This window comes from Oryctolagus cuniculus, chromosome 3 (genome assembly GCF_051225735.1).
Source record: "Oryctolagus cuniculus isolate XC-2025 breed Fujian yellow rabbit chromosome 3, ASM5122573v1, whole genome shotgun sequence".
NCBI lineage: Eukaryota > Metazoa > Chordata > Mammalia > Lagomorpha > Leporidae > Oryctolagus > Oryctolagus cuniculus.
Window position 1 is genome coordinate 17194914 of NC_142869.1, and position 10012 is coordinate 17204925.

A 10012-nucleotide genomic window follows, 5' to 3' on the forward strand; every position below is an offset into this window, starting at 1 on the left:
CCATGGTCAAAGTGGAGGTTCTCTCCTCCCTTCAGAGAAAGGTACCTCCTTCTTTGATGGCTTGTTCCACTGGGATCTCACAGAGATCTTTCATTTATGTCATTTTTTTTGCCAGAGTGTCTTGTCTTTCCATGCCTGAAATACTCTCATGGGCTTTTCAGCCGGATCCACATGCCTTTAGGGCTGATTCTGAGGCCAGAGTGCTGTTTAGGACATTTGCCATTCTATGAGTCTGCTGTGTAACCTACTTCCCATGTTGGATCGTTCTCTCCCTTTTTTGTTCTATCAGTTAGTGTTTTCAGACACTAGTCTTGATTATGTGATCTCTTTGATTCTTAGTCCTATCATTATGGTCAATTGTGAATGGAAATTGATCACTTGGACTAGTGAGATGGCATTGGTACATGCCACCTTGATTCACCATTGCTTTTCAATATAGTCCTTAAAGTTTTAGCCAGAGCCATTAAACAAAAAAAGAAATCAAAGAGATTCAAATTGGGAATGAGGGAATCAAACTATCCCTATTTGCAGATGAAATGATTTTATATTTAGGGGATTCAAAAGAGTCCACTAAGAGACTATTGGAACTCATAAAAGAGTTTTGTAAAGTAGCAGGATATAAAATCAATACACAAAAATCAATAGCCTTTATATTCACAGACAATATCTTAGCTGAAAAAGAACTTCTGAGATTGATCCCATTCACAATAGCTATAAAAAATCAAATACCTTTTAATAAATTTAACCAAAGATGTCAAAGATCTCTATAATGAGAATTACAAACATTAAAGAAAAAAATAGAAGAAAACACAAAAAGGTGGAAAAAATCTTCCATGTTCATGGATTGGAAGAATTAATATCATCAAAATGTCCATTCTTCCAAAAGCAATTTACAGACTCAACGCAATACCAATCGAAATACCAAAGACATTTTTCTCAGATCTAGAAAAAATGATGCTGAACTTCACATGAAAGCACAGGAGACCTCAAATAGCTAAAGCAATCTCATAGAACAAAAAAAAAGCTGGAGGCATCACAATACCAGATTTAAAAACATACTACAAGGCAGTTATAATCAAAAAAGGCCTGGTACTTGTACAAAAAAGACAGATAAATGAATGAAACAGAATATAAATGCCATAAATCAATCCAAGCATCTACAGCCAACTAATCTTTGACTAAGGAGTTAAAACCAATCCCAGGAGCAAGGACAGTCTCTTCAACAAATGGTGCTGGGAAAATTGTATTTCCACTTGTGGGAGAGTATGAAGCAGGACCCCTACCTCACACCTTAGATGAAAATCCACTTAAAATGGATTAAAGACCTAAATCTATGAACTGATGCCATTAAATTACTAGAGAACATTGGGGGAAACTCTTCAAGACATTGGCATAGGCAAAGAGTTCTTGGAAAAGTCCCCAGAGGCACAGGCAATCAAAGCCAAGATCAACACATGGGATTACATCAAATTGAGAAGCTTCTGTAGGGCAAAAGAAACACTCAGTAAAGTGAAGAGGCAACTGACAGATGAGAGAAATTATTTCAAACAATGCAGCTGATAAATGATTAATAACAAGAATATATAAAGAGATCAAGAAACTCCACAACAAAACAAAAACCCAGTCAAGAAATGGGCCAAGGACTTAAACAGATATTTTTCAGAAGAGGAAATCCAAATGGTCAACAGACATGTGAAAAAATGCTCAGGATCACTAGCCATTAGGGAAACACAAATCAAAACCACAATGAGGTTTCACCTCACCCCAGTTAGAATAGCTTTCACGCAGAAATCAACAAACAAGAAATTCTGGTGAGGATGTGGGGAAAAAGGTACCCTAACCCACTGTCAGTGGGAATGTAAACTGGTAAAACCACTATGGAAATCAGTTTGGAAATATCTCAGAACTCTGAATATAGATCTACTATATAGACCCAGCCATCCCACTCTTGGGAATTTACCCAAGGGAAATGAAATCAGCAAATAAAAGAGTTATCTGCACCCCCATGTTTATAGCAGCTCAATTCACAATAGCTAAGACATGGAATAAACCTAAAGGTTCATCAGCTGAAGAGTGGATAAAGAAATTACGGGATATGTACTCTATGGAACACTACACAGCGGTTACAAAAATGAAATCCAGTCATTTGCAGCAAAGTGGATGAATCTGGAAAACATCATACTTAGTGGAATATGCCAATCCCAAAGGGATAAATAGCATATGTTCTCCCTGATCTGTGATAACTAACAGAGCACCTAAAAGGAAATCCGTAGAAGTGAAATTGACACTTTGATTAGCAATGACTTGAACAGCCCTTTTCTTGACTGTCGAGGAGGAGTATTTTTTTTTTCTTAATGGAGAATGGGACTGGGGATTGCAGATGGAGGAGGAGGTGGGGTGGGAGTATGGGTGGGAGGGCAGGTATGATAGGAAGAATCACTATATTCCTAAAGTTGTACTTATGAAATTTATACTCATTAAATAAATAATTTTTTGGGAAAATAGTTTAAATTTCTACAGGGTAAGGTCATCTTCGCATTTCCATTTTATTTTGTGTACTGTCAACCTGCTTTTCCTGTTTATTGATGAAGTTAATTGTTGCTTACCATATATGCTTGGTAATTAGGCAGCACACAAATAGTTCTTTACAATTTATGCAGATTAACTTGTTTTCAACTGCAATTTGATTTTTTAAAGGTTTACTGGGGCTGGCACTGTGGCGTAGCAGGTAAAGCTGCTGCCTGCAGTGCCAGCATCCCATATGCGCACTGATTTGAGTCCTGGCTGCTCCACTTCCGATCCAGCTCTCTGGTATGGCCTGGGAAAGTGGTGGAAGATGGCCCAAGTCCTTAGGCCCCTGCACCTGCATGGGAGACCCGAAGGAGGTTCCTGGCTCTTGGATCCTGGCTTTGGATTGGCCGTTGTGGCCGAATGGGGAGTGAACCACCAGATGGAAGACCTCTCTCTCTCTTCCTCTCCTTCTCTCTCTGTGTAACTCTTTGAAATAAACAAATAAATCTTAAAAAGGGTTTGTTTACTTTATTTGAAAAGCAGAGAGAGGGAGAGACAGAGACTGAGAGATCTTCTATCTGCTAGTTTCACTCCCCAAATGGCCACGAAGGCTGGAGCCAGGCCGATTTGAAACCAGGAGCCAGAAGCTTCTTCTGGGTCTCACATGTGGGTGCAGGGGCCCAAGTACTTGGACCATCCTCTGCTGCTTTTCCAGGTCATTAGCAGAGAGCTGGATCAGAAGTAGAGAAGCCAGGATTCAAGTGGGTAGCCACATGGGATGCTGAGGCCACAGGAGAGGCTTAGGCTGCTACTCTACAGCACCAGCCCCTGTGGTTGATTTCAATATTAAATTCTGTAATAGTATTTTAGTCTTTACGGTTTTCTGATAGTGTGCATAGATGATCATTTACAATTAGAAAAAAATTATAGACTAGGACTTCAGTGAATCTATTGTATCTGCTCTAGGCCCCAGGTGTTGGAAGGGTAAAAAGTCAAAACAAACAATGATTCCTACATTCAAGAAGTTCTGATTTATGGATGAGTTTATAACATAGCTTAAAAGACCATTTGATGAAATCTAAGTTTTTGTCTATTTTTCTATTAGATGTGAAGAAAGGATTAGCTGAGAAAAATGTGTTATTAGCATGATTATACTGGTAGTAATAGGCCTAAATAATAACATCAGGCCTGTAAGGTCACAGAAAGAATCACTTAGGTGTTAGTAAAGCTATGTGGATTTTATAATTCAGGGGAGCATGCATTTTATAGAATTTAAAGAAATTTATACTTGGCCATGCTCCATTAGTTGATAGCTTAAGGTTACTCTATATATTTGATAATGATAAAACTTATTTTAGTAAAAAAGTTCTATTAACTCAATGACATTTCAATCTTAAAAAAAAAGACAAGGGCAGGAGTTGGGTCTAACAGTTCAGTTGCCATTTAGGATGCTTGCATCCCACACCAGAGTACTGGGGTTCAATTTCCAGCTCTGCCCCCTGATGCCATATTCCTGCAAGTACAGATCATGGGAGGCAGCAGTGATAGCTTGAATACTTGGGTTCCTGTCTGTCACATGGGAGACCTGGCCTGAGTTCCTGCGCTCAGTTTTGGCTCCCCTTCAGCAGCTATTTTGGGTATATGTGGAGTGAACCAGTAGATGAGAGCTCTCTTTCTCTCTCTTTCCCTTTCTGTCTTTCCACCTGTCAAATATAATTTTTAAAATATTACAAAGGACAATATTCCAATTTTATAGAATATTTAACAAATATATTATTCCACCAACATGAAAAATATTTTTAGTTTTGCATATTCTCTTGTAATCTTTAGCCAAATTTAACTGTGAACTTTTATAATAATTCAATCACTTTCAATATTTTGAGCAAAAATTATGACTTGTGCCAACCCATACATAATCATTTAATTTCTCCAAATATCCACTATAATTTGGGAAAATTTTATCTAAATTAGGTTTTTTATGTATTCTATATCCTCTGCTTAGACTTAACACTCTACCTACATTGTACAATAAGGGAAGAATTAATAGTAGATATCTTAAATCTGATTTGCTTTGTTTTCAAAATCTAAGCACATATTTTTATTTGTTTTCTCTCCCCATTTCATTTTGTTTAATTCTCTTCTCTTTTTTCCTTACTCAAAATAAAAGTTATCTTAATAATTGACTAAAGGAAATACCTACATATGTATCTCTATATTTGGAGATTTTAAATTTAATTGTAAACATGAAAGAAAACTTGAGCAGTAGCATTATGTGACTGTGAGAGTATACACTGCACCTTGCAATTTTAAGAAATACTCAAATGCATTATGTTCTCAACATCTTTATGAGCAAGGCAGCTCAAGATCCTCACTTTACAAGAATGCTATGCTGTAGAAAAATCAAATGATTGTCCAAAATTTCACACTAATGGTAATTACTAGTAAGAGTCAAGACTGCAATTCAAGTTTTCTACTTCTCAGTTAATAGTCTTTCCACAACACCATGTTTCTATTACAGTCTGTTCTCAATTTTTTAAAATTTTCTAACATGAGTAGAGTTATCCAATACCCTAGTAAAAGTTTTGATTATAAGTAGCCAACAGTATAAAAAGTACAAAACAGATCTGTAGCTGTCTAATATATTGATCCCAAGTGCATGACTACATACTGTATGTCCTACAGGCAAAGGTGGGGGGAGAGGATGGTGGCTGAGGTATAGCAACAAATAAATAACTACAGAAATAGAGATGACCCACGTTATAGTAGATGCTACCACCAGTACTGCAGCCAAAATATACAAAAAGAAAAACAACAAAGCCGTTCTGTGGTAACTCAGGATGGAGGACGATAACCACCAGTGACCATTCCTGTGGTCCCCTCAAAGGCCGGGGCGTTGGTGTGTGGGGGAGCCGGGAGCAAGCAGGCTTTTTTGCTCTCAAGGAAGAAATACAACATGTTAAGTTCAGATAAGAACTACACAACTACAGGGCACCCATAAAAAGTGGCTCACTCCCAAGTTACACCCCAAAATTTTAAGCTCCTTTTTTTTAAGATTTTTTATTTATTTGAGAGGAAGAGAAACAGAGGGAGAGACTGAGAGGTCTTCCACCTGCTGTTTCACTCCCCAAATGGCTAAAATAGCTGTAGCTGGGCCAATCTGAAGCCAGGAGCCAGGGGCTTCTTCTGGGTGTCCCAAGTACATGGAGGAGCCCAAGCACTTGAGCCATCTCCCATGCTTTCTCAGGCCATTAGCAGAGAGCTGGATAGGAAGAGAAGCAGCCAGGACACAAACTTGTGCCCATACGGGATGCCAGTGATGCAGGTGGAGGCTTAGCCTACTACGACATCGTGCTGGCCTCCTAAACTCCAGTTTAAAAAATAAGCACTGGGTCCCAGTACTGAAAGGCAAGCGGGTGCTCCTCCTCCCGGCTGAGACGTCTGAACAGATTTTCTTTGTTAGTTTTTCCTAAACTTCTAGAAAAAGAGGCAATGAAAGTGCTCTGGTTTGGATTCAAGTAAGCAGCTTTTAAAATGAGGATTTTCTAAGTGAAGAGCCCTATGGCCAGGATATCCTGAGAAAGCCAGACTGCCAAGTCAAAGCAAAACCAATCCTCTTAGCATGAACACACACCTCTTTTCTTTTAGCCAATTTACTTTAAAGGTAGCTTAAAAACCTTGAAAAGCCATAGTCCGATAAAACAAGTCAAATGACAGCTCAACACAGATAAAACCTTCACAAAGGTCCAAGAAGATAAGCCAGGGCTAAAACGGAATGGTGCAGATTATCAGTGATGCCACCCAACAGTGCCGATCACAAGCCGGTGATGTACACACCCCGCAAGCCCTCTGAGAGTGTGCCTGCAAAGCAGGACCCCTTGTTTTGTGCCTTCCTGCAGACTTGAATGTTCTGTTTTCCAGCTGGTTTAGCATTTTTAACGCAGGGTGCCCCTCATGTGTGTTTGCATGGGATCCACGTCCCCCCAGGAAGGGCTCTGAGTCTGCCATGAAATCGCACATACATTAAAATCTTTATCAAATATCAATATGAGAGAGGTGATGCAGGATGCAACATATACAGCTAAGTGACCTCTCTGCAGAGAAAGTCCTGCCTCCTGAGGCCGGCACTGTGGCATAGTGGGTAAATCTGCCACTTGCAGTGCCGGCATCCCATATGGGCGCTGGTTCAAGTTCCTGCTACTCCATTTCAGATCCAACTCTCTGCTATGGCCCGGGAAAGCAGTGGAGGATGGCTCAAGTCCTTGGGCCCCTGCACCCACATGGGAGACCCGGAAGAAGCTTCCGGCTCCTTGCTTTGGATTGGCGCAGCTCTGGCCGTTGAAGCTATTTGGAGAGTGAATTAGCAGATGGAAGACCTCTCTCTCTCTCTCTCTCTCTCACTCTCGCTCGCTCTCTGCCTCTCCTTCTCTCTGTGTGTAAATAAATAAATCTTAAAAAAAAGTCCCATCTCCTTCCTGGAATGTGCTCCCTCAGGTTGTCTGTCCTACTTCATCATCAGTAGCACAGGTTGAGCCCTCAGAACCTGGGCCAGACCTCAGGATTTCAATGCAAGGGGCCAGTCTTGTAGCTGAGTTATGACCAGTTTATTACTGGGAGGGAAACCAAGAATCACTAGCCATCTTAAAAACTGCTCCCGAAAGACAAAAACTACATAGAGTTATCACACAAAACAGATCCCATCTCTGGCCCCTGAAATTCTCCCAATTCCATTCATTGGAAGGGAAGTTAAAAAAAAAAAAAGACGTAAAGAGCACTTGACAGCAGCGTTCAGCTTTCCCATCTTAAATATTATGTCCCCTTACTGTTTCAGTAAGCCAGACACTGGCTTCAGAATGTGTCGAACGGGGGAGGAAATAACCCATTCAAAACTATTCTAGAAATTGTCTTTTGGCAAAATAGCAGGTATCCACATGAAACCTAAGAGGGTCAGTTTGCCGCTTTGTGGTCTTTTCAGAATTTCCATTGCTTTGCTGCCCTTCCCCGTGAGCAGCGATCCCCACTCCTGAGTGGCCATGGGCAGCGGCTCAGGCTCCTGGGGCACCGGTGGCTCAATGGCCGCCTATTTGCTGTTGCTTGAAGTGGTGCGTGTAGACACGGACTTCCCTCAAACGCCCTCTGTAGAGGATCCCACAACATATCTTCCGCCCTTTCCAGCATGTGAGGTCTAAAAAGGAAAAAACAAACAGAAAAAAACCAAACTGGTGTTTCGTTAGAGCCAGAATCTATCTCCATATGTGAGCCATCATGGGACTGGTTACTGACAACAAGGAGACTGAGCTGGGGTGCCACTGGAGGTGGCATCAGAGTTGTGACGTGTAAATTCCTTCTGCAGTTTGCTGATCTGGTTGCTTTTCTTCCAGTTTTCAGACAGACTCTTCACTTTCTTTGGTTTCAATGTAGTCTTTAGACTGGGTCCTGCCCTTGCAACTACTTTTTCCATCTTTTCACAAGCAGGATGCAGGGATTACAACCCAAAACAGCTCTGGAAGTCCTTCTTATAGCTTTTACTGTCCATGAATCAAGAACTGGAGGACTTGGCTCTGCAAATGCAGCAGTCCTCTATCCTTTGTACATCTTTGGCTTGTGAGAACCAAACATTTTCTCTTCTGGTCAGGTCTTCCCAGGGCAGCTGATCCACACTGTTTTCAGGCTCCCTGAGGTGCCTTGTACACGCAGGCCAGCTCCCTCCAGGTGCTCCCTCCTCCTCCTGCACCTTGTCTAGAAAGGTTGTCTCCTGCAGTTTTCTCAGTGGGTTCTTGAATACATGCTTACTGTTATTCTGTGCACATTATTTTGACTTATAGGAAAAACTGGTCTTTTGAGTTTTATAAGGCATATGAATCATTATTTGTTCCTCTAATATAAGACAGACATTACCTGATGGCTCAATCCTTAATATATTGACAGTTCTAGAACAGATGGGGAGTGAAGAGAAGCAACAGTGATGGGAGAAAAGGGGTCTAAGCTGCATTTCAATCTTATTGGTAAATATAAAATCAACTGACCATGTGACAAGGTAACGGAAAAGGAGGTCCAATAGAGATACTCGGCAAACTTAATCACCTACCCCTTATAGCAAGGCATTCCTCAGCACTGTCACTGTCTCAGTCACATACCATTTCCCAGTCTGTAAATAAATGACTCCTTCTTGGAATTCCAATATCACTTGGTTTCTTATTCCATTGTGCAAACCTTAAGAGTCCCTTGATGGGCATCGGCCATCACTTCCTTCACCTGCAGAAGTGCATTCCAGAATTAGGAAACCATGAGTGAATTAATATTTATATCTCAACTGGTAATGGCTGGACACAGAGGGGAGGCCCCTAAACCACCAGGGCAGCATGATTCAAGAAGGTCTAGGAGAGGGGACATTGATATAAAGAAAACAACCAGGTGTAGAAGCTTTGTTTGGTTGGGATGTGAGGGGGTGAGTGTGTCATGGAAAGAGCTGGACATGCTTCGGGATCTGCTTTGAAGTGAGATTGTCAAGAAGCAGGGAAAGATGAACCTGGAAAGATAGCCAGGGCCCAGTCACAGACTTCCTTGCAGTGTATCTTATTGACACATTTCTATTTTATTTTCAAGGTAAAGGGATGCCAGAAGACTGACAACTTAGATTAGCACTCTAGAAAACTACTGTACAATTCTAATAGTTATATTTGACCAGGTTTGAAAAAAAATGGCTTTCTCAGAGTTGTGAAAGGGACTTTGTGTATTACCTAAATGAAAATCCTCTTGACAACCCAGCAAGGTGGTAAAATTATCCAATATTCACAGTTTAAGTAACTGTCCAAAAGTCAGCTAGCAAGCTTTGCTGCCCAGGGAGATGAAATCTTACCGGCTCTCCCACTTTCCGTGCGGCATCAAAGATACACATTCATGCTCTCTTTGAATTTGTTTTTCTTCCTCCTCATCATTATGGTTCTTAACAAAAATAACAAACACAGAGTAAGTTTCAAAGCCCCCAAGTTAGTGTTGTGCTTGCTGGTCTATGGGATGTAATCGTCTTTAATGTGTTATCTGAGAGTATCGTGGAGCAGAGACTGAATAAGCTTGACAGAGGCAGGAAGTCCAGTTAAGAAGCTGCTGCCAAAGTTTAAAGAAAGATGAAGAGGACTCAGACCAGTGCCATGGAGCAAGGAAATGGACTTGGGAGGTATGCAAATTTCTGATAGGTCTGTGGATAGACTTGTTGCATGGGTGAAGAACAGAGAGGAATCTAGGATTTTTTCTAGTATTCTCACTTGAGGGATGGGCTTGCTAGTGGTTCTACTTACCAAGACAGGGAAATAGGAAGAGCCATGTGGGGAAGTTAATGTGTTTCTTTTAAGCATGGCCAAGATCAGCAAGCAACTCTGGAATCCCTAAAGGAAGCTGGGTAGTTATTGCCTGGATATATAAATCGGAAGTTGGGCAGTGATGTCTGGATAAAGGTATTTGGGAGTCATAGATGACTGGGAAAACTAGGTATTTGCTTTTTAGT

At 40.9% G+C, this 10012-nt stretch overlaps 1 pseudogene; it reads right to left on the minus strand.

Annotated features, from left to right (window-relative positions):
* Positions 1–7402: 7402 nt before the first annotated feature.
* LOC100353168 (SIN3-HDAC complex-associated factor pseudogene) lies at positions 7403–8127 on the minus strand (annotated as a pseudogene).
* Between the last annotated feature and the right edge of the window lie 1885 nt (positions 8128–10012).